This window comes from Sciurus vulgaris (assembly GCF_902686455.1).
Source record: "Sciurus vulgaris genome assembly, chromosome: 3".
In the NCBI taxonomy this organism is placed as follows: Eukaryota; Metazoa; Chordata; class Mammalia; order Rodentia; family Sciuridae; genus Sciurus; species Sciurus vulgaris.
In genome coordinates, this window is record NC_136463.1 from 40,575,114 (window position 1) to 40,589,039 (window position 13,926).

Consider the following 13,926-nt stretch of genomic DNA (forward strand, 5'->3'; position numbering starts at 1 on the left):
TTATAGGTCATTTGATGTCATCTTAGATCCAGCCTATCATTGGGACTTTTTTCTCTTTTTGTAAAAAAATTCCTAATCTATGCATCTGAAAGCCTTCTTCAGGGTCTCTTACTTAAAGCATGCTCACAGAACAGATAAGAAGAAACAGGTCTTTTCACAGACATCTATTACATTTCAGGAGGGAGCAGTCATACTCTTAGTGCAGTTATTGACAATGCAAAAGGTAAGGACACTCCTGAAAAAAGCCTAAGAGAGGGGAGGGAAACTGACCCCTTCCCCAGGCACTGAACTCTTACCATAAGATTTTTGTAATTTCACTTCAGAACCAGGTCTGATTTTGCCATCACACCACCACTTTTGTCTCCACCATAGTCACCCCCACTCTGTCTTCACCATAGCTGTGTCAGTCTCCACCTCTGCCCTCATGACCTCTGTAGTCTCTCTTTCCACTGTAGCCTCTCCCCTAGAAATCTTTTGAGGGATGAGAATCCTATGATTTAGGCTCATTGCACTGATTACAGGTATTCCTTTGAACAAAGTTCATATTTCCACTTGACAGATTAGGAAAACTTCAGTTCCCATTTTGGGGGACACCACCTCTTCCCTGAAAGCCTCCATGGCCTCTATATACTTTTTAGCCTCACTGCCCACCTGCACTTCCCCCTCCTCTCATTAATGCAAATCTTCTGGTGGCAAAGGACACTAATAATATTGCCATGGAATTCTTCTCTCTCAAACCAGTCAATGGCTGCCTTAGTTAAAGGAGGATCATCAAATGACGCTGTTGCCTCCCCTTTTGGCTTTCCTGTGTCTTTGTATAAAGATTTATCATTGACTTTCCAGTCTTCTTGTTTGTCTTGATGATACCTATTTGCTTAAAGGACTGTCCCACTTGATCTGTAGACACACCCTCCCCAAGTCCTTGCACAAAGCTTGTGTTTTTATCTGAATTATCAGATTCTGAATCAGCATCTGGTCTTGGTCCATAATCCCTGTGAACTTGATTCTGTCTTAGACATCTTGCATCCTTGTCATATTTCCCATGCCCTCTGTTTCTTCCCGTGACCCACCATATCCTTTATTATTTCTCCATACCTATTCACATCACCTTGGTCATTTTATGTGTGGTGGTGATAGTTTTCCCTTTGTGAAATATATGACTGCTGATTTTGATTATAGGAATAATGATTTTGATCATAATTTGTTCATTACATGAGCCTTGATGTTGATTATAGCCTTCCTGCTGGTCATATGAATCTTGTTGACCATAGTCTGACTGATCATATGAAGGCACTCTTCCACCTTGGTTGTGGTGCTTGTCCATAGCCTTAGTGCCTTGTTTTCATAGGAAGAATAACTTTGTTGACCGTAACTTCTAGAATCTGAGATGAGTAATGGCTGCAGCATGGAGCCCCCAGAGACCACTGAGAATAAGGAATACCAGAGCCAGGTGGTGTGCATGGCGGGCTGAGTCCCAGTTTCCATTTTCAGGACAAGGCAGCCTACTCAGAAATTTGGACAAATGTGAAGTCAGTGAAGGACTAACCCAACTGGGTTGTTCTGAAGTGCAGATGAGCCCTTGGTCATTGCCTTACCTGTGGTGTCAGCAAAAGACAAGACTGGGAAACATTCCTTGCTAAAAATTTTTAGTCTTGACACTTGGCTCTGATGCTAAGTTATTAGACATTCCAGGACAATGGGCTTCCTGGGTACAGCAGGATAAAAGCAGCATGTTTCTAGTATTGCAGCAATAGGATAACTGCAAAAATGTCTCTAGTTCTGTAAAGTTTTAGTGCACAAAGAAACCTCTTCATTACTTACAAGCCTTAAACAATTTACAGTGCTCCTATAGTTAACTTTCTGATTAGAAGGCCCTATATAATACTTGCAGAGCTAGTTCTGGGTCACTCTTTCTCCATCAGAATGCAGTGTCCCAGCTGACCCCAGTTTTACTTGGAAATGTCTCTGTGGTTTCTTTGTCTCTGTTTTTCTCCATATCCCATTTCCCCTACTTGAGATTTTGGTTGGTGCTGTGCAGGTCATAGCAGGTTGTTGTGTGGAATCTAATAATTTTGTTTTTATCTGCAAACATTCTTTATGCATTCCCCTAATCAATCAAGGACACAGTGAATCACTGAGTTTAAGTCTACTCCTTACTGTTTCAGCATAAAGCCTTGTGATGATGATGATGATGATGATGATGTGGTACACCTCAACTTACAAATACAGGTGCAATTACATTGTCAGCAATAGTTTACATCAACTTAGGTATATTGACTAAAAAACAACAATGCCTGACTCAGGTGGATTAAGGCAAAATAAAACTTGTTGAAGGCTTAGTGAAGATGTTCAGAGAATTAAGAGTTATAATTCTCAGTAATTTCAAAAAATAGGAATTGAGGCAAACCACCTTAAGAATTTTATAAACCTCACTTGAAATTGCAAAAACTCAGCAGGGAGTACCTATTCCTTCCTTTTTAGTTTTCTAAAATATTGGACACATATTGTTCAACATTCATGCATAGATGTTTGCTTCTAGCTCAGTCCTAAAGGCCAGAGAGTGAAGTACAGATTTCACTTGGCCAATTTAAATGCCTTGTCCACACATTGAGTGGGACTATAGAGTCTTACCAGTGATAGAAATAAACTACTGGGCAGATGACTGCAAAAGTAACTGAAACTCACTTGCAGATTCCAGACACATTAAATTATATATTTTTGCTTCTCAATTTGAGTTTTACTTACCCTCCTCAAGTCTGTATCTCTTTTATTGTGAAATAGACCATCAGGTTCTACTCCTCACCAGCTTTGATACTGTGCTTCACTTCATTCAACTTATTTAATTGTGGTCAATTCCAAAGCCAAATTTTATTTTTTGTTGGTATCCACGAAAAGTGTCAAAAAGAAAGAAATGGCCCCCCACACCGAGGTTGGATGCCATTGCTGAGCCTGCCTGCCTGCCCCCCTACTGCTGAGGGACACTGAGCCTTCCTCCATGCTGACTTATCACACCCTCACTGGTACGCTCCAGCTTCTTTGGAGAATGGTGCAGGCATTTTGAATTATTCCTGAGGCTGTGGCCATCAGCATTGGAAGGGTGGCTCCCTTCCTGTGACACCTACAGGAGACTGGAGGCCCTTTGACAGGTACCTCTAGTCACATACAGCCTACACCCTTCACCATCCTCTTGTTCACAACTAGAGATACTGTAAATAGTAATCAAATGGATCCTGTTCATTATAATAATGTTAAAGCCTTTATAAGGGCTATCTGGTTCAGGGCTGCATTTTCTCTGTATTGGGTGCTACTGGTATTGATCTTCCCTTCAAAGGAGAGGTAGTGGAAAACTGCAGGGTCATAATAAGCCTGCAAGGGGAAACTTCAGTATCTCTGATCTTCACTGCTAGAGGGGAATTATATAGAAACAATATTAAAAAAAAAAAAACAGGGGAAGAAAATGTCCTAACAAACCAAGATGCAATTGTGATAGAATCCAATGACAGCAAGGCAGTAGAAATGACAGAAAAAGAGTTTAGAATCTGCATACCTAAAATGATCCATGAAGCAAAAGATGAGATAAGAGAACAGATGCAGACAATGCATGACCATTCCAGTAAACAGTTAAAAGAGCAAATGCAGGAAGCAAAAGAAGACTCCATTAAATATATAGAGATTCTTAAAAGCAAACAAACAAGCAAATAAATACTTGAAATGGTCACCTTTGTACCTCCAAGAAAAGCACAAATAACTTCAAATAGTCAAAAATTAGAGTTTTAATACACATTTTAAAGTGCAAAATAGCCTATCCTTAAATTTATGATTACATTATCAATATAATAACTTTCAAATTCTAATTGTGGACTCATGCTTTTAATAAAAATTATTTGATTAAAATATGTTATGAGAAAATACAATTTTATACTTTGGTTTCAGAGCAATAAAGCCATGGTTTTATTAAAAAAGGAAAGAAAGAAAGAAACAATAAACCAAATTAAAAACTTAATAGAAAGCATAACCAACAGAATAGATCTCATGGAAGACAGAATCTCAGACAAGGAAGAGAAAATATTTAATCTTGACAATAAAGTTGAACAAACTGAGAAGATTTTAAGAAGTCATGAACGGAACCTCCAAGAAATATGGGATATCATGAATAATTTAAGAATTCATTATCATGAATAATTTAAGAATTATTGGGATTGAGGAAGGTACAGAGATACAAAAGCTTAAAGGCATGACCAACCTGTTCAATGAAATAATATCAGAAAGTTTTCCAAACCTGAAAAATGAAATGGAAAATCAAATACAAGAGGCTTACACAACACCAGGTGCACAAAATCACAACAGATCCACACCAAGACACATTATAATGAAAATACCTCACATACAAAATAAAGACAGGATTTTAAAGGCTGTGAGAGAAATGCGTCAGATTACATATAAGGGGAAACCAATATGGATATCAGCAGATTTCTCAGCCGAGACTCTAAAAGCAAGAAGGACCTGGAACAATATTTTTCAAGCTCTGAAAGAACATGGATGCCAACCAAGAATCCTATACCTAGCAAAACTAACCTTCAGATTTGATGATGAAATAAAATCTTTCCATGATAAACAAAAGTTAGAAGAATTTACAAATAGAAATCCTGCCCTACAGAACATCCTCAGCAAAATCTTTTGTGAGGAGGAAGTAAAAAGCAACAGTACAAGTCAGCAAAGGGAGGAACTACCCTAAAGGAAAAGCCAATCAAAGGAGAAACCAAGTCAAGTTAAAAACCAAAAATAAGCAAAAATGACCAGGAATATAAATCATATCACAATAATAACCCTGAATGTCAATGGCCTAAATTCAATAATCAAAAGATAAAGACTGGCAGATTGGATTAAAAAGAAGGCCCCCCAAATATGCTGCCTTCAAGAGACTCATAGAAAAAGACATGCACAGACTAAAAGTGAAAGGATGGGAAAAACATACCATGCACAAGGACCCAGTAAAAAAAAGCAGGGGTCTCCATTCTCATATCAGATAAAGTGGACTTCAAACCTAAGTTAGTCAGAAGGGATAAAGAAGGACATTTCATACTGATTAAGGGAAGCATTAGACAGCAAGATATAACAAGTTTAAATATTTATGCCACAAACAATGGCTATCTATGTATATCAAATAGACCCTTCTCGCTTTTAAGAATCAAATAGACCAAAACACATTTATAGTGGGGGACTTTAACACACCACTCTCACTACTGGATGGATCCTCCAAACAAAAACTGAACAAAGAATCTATAGAACTAAATAATACAACCAATGATATAGACTTAGTGGATATTTACAGAGTATTTCATCCATCATCGAGTGAATGTACTTTCTTCTCAGCAGTTCCTGGATCCTTCTCCAATACAGACCATATGCTATGCAACAAAGAAGCCATTAGTAAATACAAAAAAAATAGAGATCCTACCCTGTATTCTATCAGACCATAATGGAATACAATTAGAAATGAATGATAAAATAACAAAAACTACTCATTCACCTGGAGACTAAATAATATGCTATTGAATGATGCAATGATAACAGAAGACATCATGGAAGAAATAAAAATATTCTTAGAGGCAAATGAGAACAATGACACAACATATCAAAATCTTTGGGACACTATGAAAGCAGTACTAAGAGGAAAGTTGATTGCATTGAGCTCATACCTTAAAAAAATAAAATGTAAACAACTAAATGACCTAACATTACATCTCAAAGTCCTAGAAAAAGAAGAACAGATCAACACCAAAAATAGTAGAGGATAGGAAATAATTAAAATCAGAGCTGAAATCAATGAAATTGAAACAAGAGAAACAATTCAAAAAATTGACAAAACAAAAAGTTGTTTCTTTGAAAAAGTAAACAAAATCAATAAACCCCTAGCCACACTAAGGAAGAGGAGAGAGAAAACTCAAATTACTAGAATTCGTGATGAAAAAGGAAAGATCACAAGAGAAATCTATACTCCAACAAAATAGAAAATGTCAAAGACATCGACAAATTTTTAGAGACATATGAACCTCCCAAACTGAATCAGGAAGATGTACACAATCTAAACAAAACAATTTCAAGCACCAAAATAGAAGAAGTCATCAAAAGCCTACCAAACAAGAAAAGCCCAGGATCAGATGGATTCTCAACTGAATTCTACAAGATCTTTAAAGAAGAACTGATACCAATACTTCTCAAAGTATTCCAGGAAATAGAAAAGGAGGAAACCCTTTCAAATTCATTCTGTGAGGCTAGTATCACTCTGATACCAAAACCAGACAAAGACACATCAAGGAAAGAAAACTTTAGACCAATATCCCTGATGAATATAGATACAAAAATCCTTAACAAAATACTGGTAAATTTCATACAAAAATATATTAAAAAGATAGTGCACCATGATCAAGTGGGGTTTATCCCAGGGATGTAAGATTGGTTCAACATCCAGAAATCAATAAATGTAATTCCTCACATCAATAAGTTTAAAGTTAAGAATCACATGATTATTTCAATAGATCCTGAGAAAGCATTTGGTAAAATACAGCACCCCTTCATGCTTAGGACATTAGAAAAAATAGGAATAGTAGGAACATTCCTCAACATTGTAAAGGCTATCTATGCTAAGCCCATGGCCAACATCATTCTTAATAGAGAAAAACTGAAAGCATTCCCTCTAAAAACTGGACAAGATAGGGATGCCCTCTTTTACCACTTCTATTCAACATCATCCTTGAAACACTTGCTAAAGACATTAGACAGACCAAAGAAATTAAAGGGATACAAATAGGAAAAGAAGAACTGAAGCTGTCACCATTTGCTGGTGACATGATCCTATATTTAGAAGATCCAAAAATCCATGCGAAATCTTCTAGAACTAATAACTGAATTCAGCAAAGTAGCAGGATGTAAAATCAATATGCATAAATCTAATGCATTTCTATTCATAAGTGATGAATTCTCTGAAAGAGAAATTAGGAAAAACACTCCATTCACAGTAGCCTCAAAAAATAATACTTGGGAATTAATCTAACAAAAGAGGTGAAAGACCTCCACAATGAAACCTATAGAACATTAAAGAAAGAAATTGAAGAAAATCTTCGAAGATGGAAAGATCTCCCATGTTCTTGGATAGACAGAATTAACATTATCAAAATGGCCATTCTTCCAAAGGTGCTATATAGATTCAATGCAATTCCAACTAAAATCCCAATGACATTCCTCATAGAAATAGAGAAAGCAATCATGAACTTCATCTGGAAGAACAAAGGACCTCAAATAGCCAGAACAATCCTGAGTAGAAAAAGTGAAAAAGGAGTATCACAATCCAGACATTAAACTGTACTACAGAGCAATAGTAACAAAAACAGCATGGTATTGGCACCAAAATAGACAGGCAGACCAATGATACAGAATAGAAGACAGAGACAAAACCACAAAAATACAGTCACCTTATACTAGACAAAGGAGCCAAAAAACACACAATGGAGAAAAGATAGCCTGTTCAACAAATGGTGCTGGCAAAACTGGAAATCCATATGCAGTAAAAATGAAATTAAAATTCTATCTCTCACCCTGTACATAACTAAACACAAAATGGACCAAGGACATAGGAATTAGGCCAGAGACCCTGCACCTAATAGAAGACAAAGCAGGCCCAAATCTTCATCATGTTGGCTTAGGATCAGATTTCCTCAACAAGACTCCCAAAGCACATAAAATCAAAGCAAGAATCAATAAATGGGATGGACTCAAACTAAAAAGCTTTTTCTCAACAAAGGATACAATCAAGAATGTGAAGAGAGAGCCTACAGAGTGGGAGAAAAATATTTTACACATGCACTTCAGATAGAGCACTTATCTCTAAAAATGCATTAAGAACTTAAAAAACTTTACATCAGAAATACAAAGGACCCAATCAATAAATGGGCCAAGGAACTGGACAGACGCTTTACAGAAGAAGACATACAGGCAATTAATAAATATATGAAAAAGTGTTCAACATCTCTAGTGATTAGAGAAATGCAAATTAAAACAACTCTAAGATTTCATCTAACTCCAATTAGAATGGCTATTATCAAGAACACAAACAATAATAGATGTTGGCATGGATGGGGGGAAAAAGGCACACTTTTACATTGCTGGTGGAGTTGCAAATTGGTGCATCCACTCTGGAAAGCAGTGTGGAGAATCTTCAGAAAACTTGGAATGGACCCACTTTTTGACCCAATTATTCCACTCCTGGGTTTATACCCAAAGGATATAAAATCAGCATACTACAGTAACAGCCACATCAATGTTTATAGCAGCTCAGTTCATAATAACTAGATAGTGGAACCAACTTAGATGCCCTTCAACAGATGAATGGATGAAGAAACTGGTATATATACACAATGGAATATGATTCAGCCATAAAGAAGAATAATATTATGACATTTGCAAATAAATGGATGGAATTGGAGAATATCATGCTAAGTGAAACAAGCCAAGCTCAAAAAACCAAAGGCCGAATGTGTTCCCTGATAAATGGAGAATGATATATAATGGGAGTGGGGGGGAGGGAGAGAAGAATGGGGGAACTTTAGATTATGTAGAAGGAAATGAGAGGGAGGGGGATATAAAAATGTTGGAATGAGGAAGACATCATTACCCTATGTACATGTATGATTCCATGAATGGTATGAATCTACATCGTGTGCAACCATAGAAATGAAATGATGTACCCCATTTGTGTACAATGAATCAAAATGCAGTCTGTAAAAAAATTAAAAGATAAATAAAAAAAGAAATGAAAATTTAAGAAGTATTATTTTCTGACAGTTCAAAGTTATATACACATAGAGGGGAATTCATTTGGGAAATAGTTAAATATAACAAATATAGGCATATAAATTTGACCATTGTCACTCTTTTAATTTTTAGGTTATTGTTTCATTCCTATGATTGCAGATGGTGAAGTAACAAAGAAAAATTAAAATTTATATTTGGAACATACAATAAAACAGGTAGAATGAGTGAAGGGCAAGCTGACCTGGAGGATAAAATGAAAATCTATGTTTTGAAGACCACAATAAATGAGATAGAGACTTGAGAAGTGAGAAGCAAATTAAAATATTGCTATAAATACTCTGTCATTAGCACTTTCTTGCCCCAAACTCCTGCCAAGCTGTGGCCCATCTTCTTTTCTCTTGCTCATAGCTCTAGGCAAGAAAAGAATATATCCCATATGATTGATATTGCTCACCTATTCCGGTCACATCTCCACAATTCTGTTTTCAACTCCAATTTTTTTTTCTTAATGAAATCAGAGGTCATGGCAAAATTTTCTCTGCTTCTTCCTCTTTTTTTTTCTCTTCTTTTGGATTTTTGTTCTGGCAAGGATGAGATGGAAAACCTGGCAGCTATAGCCCTCAATGACCCTGTATTTCACCTGATCCTGTAGTGCCTTCATGCTGGGGAAGATACAGCCTTAACACTGGTAGCCACTTTCCAGGCCTATCATTCATGCAGGGTACTGGCTCTGGGTCTCTCCTCCAGAGATGACAGCTCTGCTGATCTGTCAACTCCATTTCTCCCCTCTTGTGTTACACTACCCAAGCTCCTGTCACTGTCCGTTTGGAATTTTTTTTGTGTACAATTGGGATAGGGATCATCAGAAAGATAATATGTTTGTTTGTTTTTGTTTTGGAGAGCTTCCCTCTTTCTGAATCAAATAAGATAGCCAAACCCCTCTTCACTCAGAAATGCATGTAGCAAACTTTCAAGACTTTCCCTTTTCATATGCACTGAGGATGGAAAAGGCTCATTGGTCAAGTGAGTAGGAAATTGGACAGGTGGAAAGGGGGAGAAAGATTCTGACTCCTCCATAGTTTGTACTAGCAAACTCTGAAGTAATTATGGGAGTAGTGAAAGCATTGAATCCATTAGTGTGGAAATAGGGGTATATGGGAATGGCTGCTTAATGCTAATAGAGAATGGAAACAATGAAGAAGAGATACTTATGTGAGAGAAAAAGTAAAAGGAGAAATGAGTCATACTTAGTAGAACTTTGGTAACATGGAAGTGTGAGCTCGAGTCTGTACCATGAGAGAAGGATTTCTGATAAAATTGCCACAAGCATATCACACTGTTATTCTCACACCCACAGCTGACCCAGTGTTCATGTGGAGGTTTGTGCTGAGGAAGTTGGACCTATTTCTGAAGACTCATTTCCTACTTGTCTCTGCCTCAGTGTTAGCCCCTCGGCTCTGAATCCCTACCCTGTATTGGTAAGGAATGTGACGTGAGCAAGGGCTGATCATGTAGGTCAGCCACAACTCTTGCTCCAGTTCAGATTCCACCTGGGCAACTGTCTCCCTATGCTCATCAATGGGAATGAGGTTTCTCACTGATGACACATAGATGAAGTAAACTGAGGCAGAAAAACTGTCTCCTGCTGCATGAGTCCAGCTGGAGCACAACACATAGCTCAGGAACAACTTCTTGAGACTTCTGGATTTCTAAAGAAACAACAAAAATAGCAGAGACAGAAACAAATAATTGATACAAGGATTTATCAGGCCTCTGTACAATAAAACACATATTTGATTCATGGATATTCTGTTTAGGCATTTTTACTATAAATGAAAATTATTCTCTCAGATATTTATTTGCTCATTAAGGCAATTTTTTTTCAAAACTTCAAAATAAAAGTACAAAGCAGTTATTATAATTGGTGTGTGTGTGTGTGTTTGTGTGTGTGTGTGTGTGTGTGTGTGTTTATGTGTGTGTGTGTTGGATATCACTGGAATAGGATTTCTTATATCTGACAGTTTTGTAAACTACACAGAATATTGGAAATTCATCCATACCTATAATATGATATGCAATCACTCTAGGTAGCATAGTATTATTGTTAGTTGAATTTCCTCTTGAGAAGTGAAAATTAAGGAAACAAAGTATAAGTTTATGAAGAAATATTTACTTTGACATAATATATATATGTATATATGTATGTGTGTGTACATATATGAACACAGATAAATACACATATCTATGGAGAGACAGTGAGAGATGTACCTGAAAACATGGATATATGATAGCTAGATAAATAATAGAATTATCTAAGGGTCTGCTAGGAACTTCACATAGTGCTCATCTACCAAAGAGTCACAGAAGTTGCTTTCAGAGTCTGTGTCCTCTACTGTCTGTATGTGTTCTTGAGCTAACACAGACAGTCCATATTATGTAATGTATCTGAGTCCTAGATTATTGAAAAAGTGAGACTCAAATGTGCCATTTTATGGACTTCCATGATCATCCAAATATTCCATATATAATAACACACATGGCACTTGTCCTCGTGAAAATTATGATTTAAATGCTCTTCAAAGTTTAAAACCTAGGTATACAAAAATATTTTCTGGACTGGTGTAACTGGGTAGAACTGGATTCTCCATAACTGACATTGGTAGTCTTGTGTCATGTATGAGCAGCTCATACACTTTGGTATATGTGCAAGTAAAGTACTTTGTTTTGTCCACCCTGGATTGCTATATAAAAGTTCTCAAAGACTGAAAACACAGAAAACAACAAATTGGCATCCTTTTCCTGACTTTGTTGTCTTTCATATATCTACTCCTTGGCTTCTGTTGCCAGAACTCTGCAGGATCAGAGCCTGTGAGAAATGGAGAGTTCTAAGTTTGAGTAGTAGATTCCATTGGGTTCTCTAACAATGGCTCCAGAATGCACCTCCAACAGTAGTCAGAGTTCCCCTTTAAGGTGCCTATTTACTCTCAACTTGGCCTGGTCTGTGGTAATCATTTTCCGTGTCCATCATCTACACAGGATTCAAGCTTGCCCTTTCTAAGCATCAAACTCAAAAAATATAGAAAATTCCTAATATAAGATCACTTTCTGAGTGGGGTCTTTTTTTGTATATTTTGGGAACCATTAAATCAAATATACCTGTGTCACAGATTTCAAATATACAACAAAATCTCTATAGATTTTCTGATTTTCTTTTTGACTTTATTTTCAGAAAGATTTGGCATATCTTTGGATGTAAAGTTTTATAAAATGGCGATTGAAAGGCAGAATGTTTTCACCTCTGAGATTCTATTTACTGCATATTTTGAGAACATAACCAAACATGCAAGGAATTATGGGGTGTTTTTATTCATTCATAAATGACAAATAAGTTTTAGGATGATCTTACTCATTTTTGAAACCACTGATTAGTTTTTAAGTATTTGTTGATAGTATTTTGACCATTTTTTATATCCTCAGAATATTTAAACATATTTATGTACTATCCCTTCAAAATGGTGGAATAACATTATTGTACTGCAAGTTATAATATATTTTGTATTTGAATGATCTACATTATAGTTACATGCTTTGTAATTTTAGATTGCTAACTCATATTTTTAATGTGTGTGTGTGTGTGTGCGTGTGTGTGAGTGTGTGTGTGTGTGTGTGTGCACGCCAGGGATTAAATTCAGAGGCTCTTGACCACTAAGTCACATCCCCAGCCCTACATTGTATTTTATTTAGAAACCAGGTCTCATTGTGTTGCTTAGCTCCTCACTTTTCTGAGGCTGGCTTTGAACTCATAATACTATCTCAGCCTTCCAAACTGCTAGGATTACAGGCGTGTTCCACCATGCCCTACTGCTAACTCATGTTTGACATGTTGTTGTCTATAGGATTGTTGAAAGTATTATCAAATGTCCATTATCAGTTTTTCCAAATTCTTACATAAGAGTCATTACTGGGATACTACTAGGCATAATTTAATTTTCTTTGTTTTTTTTTTTGCTTTTAGTTCTGACTTTCAGTACAATTTGAGGACACTGTTTTCATGATTTCATGTATTCTCCCTTCCCGTATGATGATTTTCTTCACAGAACATAAACACAGAATTTCTTCCCTTCTTGCCACAATGAAAAGATATTTTTGATGAGATCCTGTTTATGGCACAGAAACTGAAATCCAGAGTCTCAACAAAGGAGAGAGGAGTTGAAAATCAGGACTGGGTTCAAAGTATATCTTACTTTCAGAGACTGAATAGAGATGCTCAGCTGGGTTTCTTCAGGTATGCTCATATGCCTGCTCTCCTATTATACCTAGACATTTCTCTTCTTTTTTTTCACATTTCTGCCATGAGAGAGAGACCATATATGTAGAAAGAGGAGTCACAGGATAAATTACCCGAGTCAGAGAATAAACATTTTTCCTCTAGGACCAATACTTTGTCCTCTAAAGAGTACAGAGGATATGAATAATACATGTATAAGACTGAAGCTCCAAGAAAGTAGAACAGATATCATGGTGTTGTAGTAGGAGTTCATTAATTTATTCATATCAATTTTTTTCTGAACATTATGTGCCAACCCCACACCAAAAACAATTATTTTGTCCTGTACAATTTCCTCTGGTTTGAACAAGAAGTTGGTATGTTTAAATACTCTGTTCTTTCACCTAGATTCTGCCCTCATCACCCTGAATAATACCCAAACTTAGTTAAGATCTTGTCTAATGTTCCCCTGCATTTTTACATTTTCATTCTCTCCATCTCACATCATGGAGATACACTACCTGAAATCTAAAATTTGGCAAAATTTTGTTTTTGAAATCATTAAGTACATATGATCTTATGTCACCTCCTGCTTAAAATGTTAACCAAACACTCCACCTAGTATTTAACTGTACAGGATTATCAAGATCTCTCATGATTCAGGCATGCATACACGCTGCAGTACAATGGTTTGTGGTGAATGAGTGTGCTTGGTGTGAATATGTTCATAGCATGTTGGTTAAAATTTGGTCAGGATTTAATATTGACTGGGTGATTAAAATGTGAATATGAAAGTTTTCTTTGAAAAGGAAAGACATGTCTAGTTTTGGTTCCCCCCCCATGATTAA

The 13,926-nt window shown here is 36.4% G+C and overlaps 1 pseudogene across 1 annotated transcript; it reads right to left on the minus strand.

Moving 5' to 3' along the window:
- Positions 1-490: 490 nt before the first annotated feature.
- Positions 491-1,324, minus strand: LOC306655696 (TATA-binding protein-associated factor 2N-like; annotated as a pseudogene). Its single transcript has one exon. The product of its transcript is annotated as a TATA-binding protein-associated factor 2N-like (transcript).
- Positions 1,325-13,926: the final 12,602 nt, after the last annotated feature.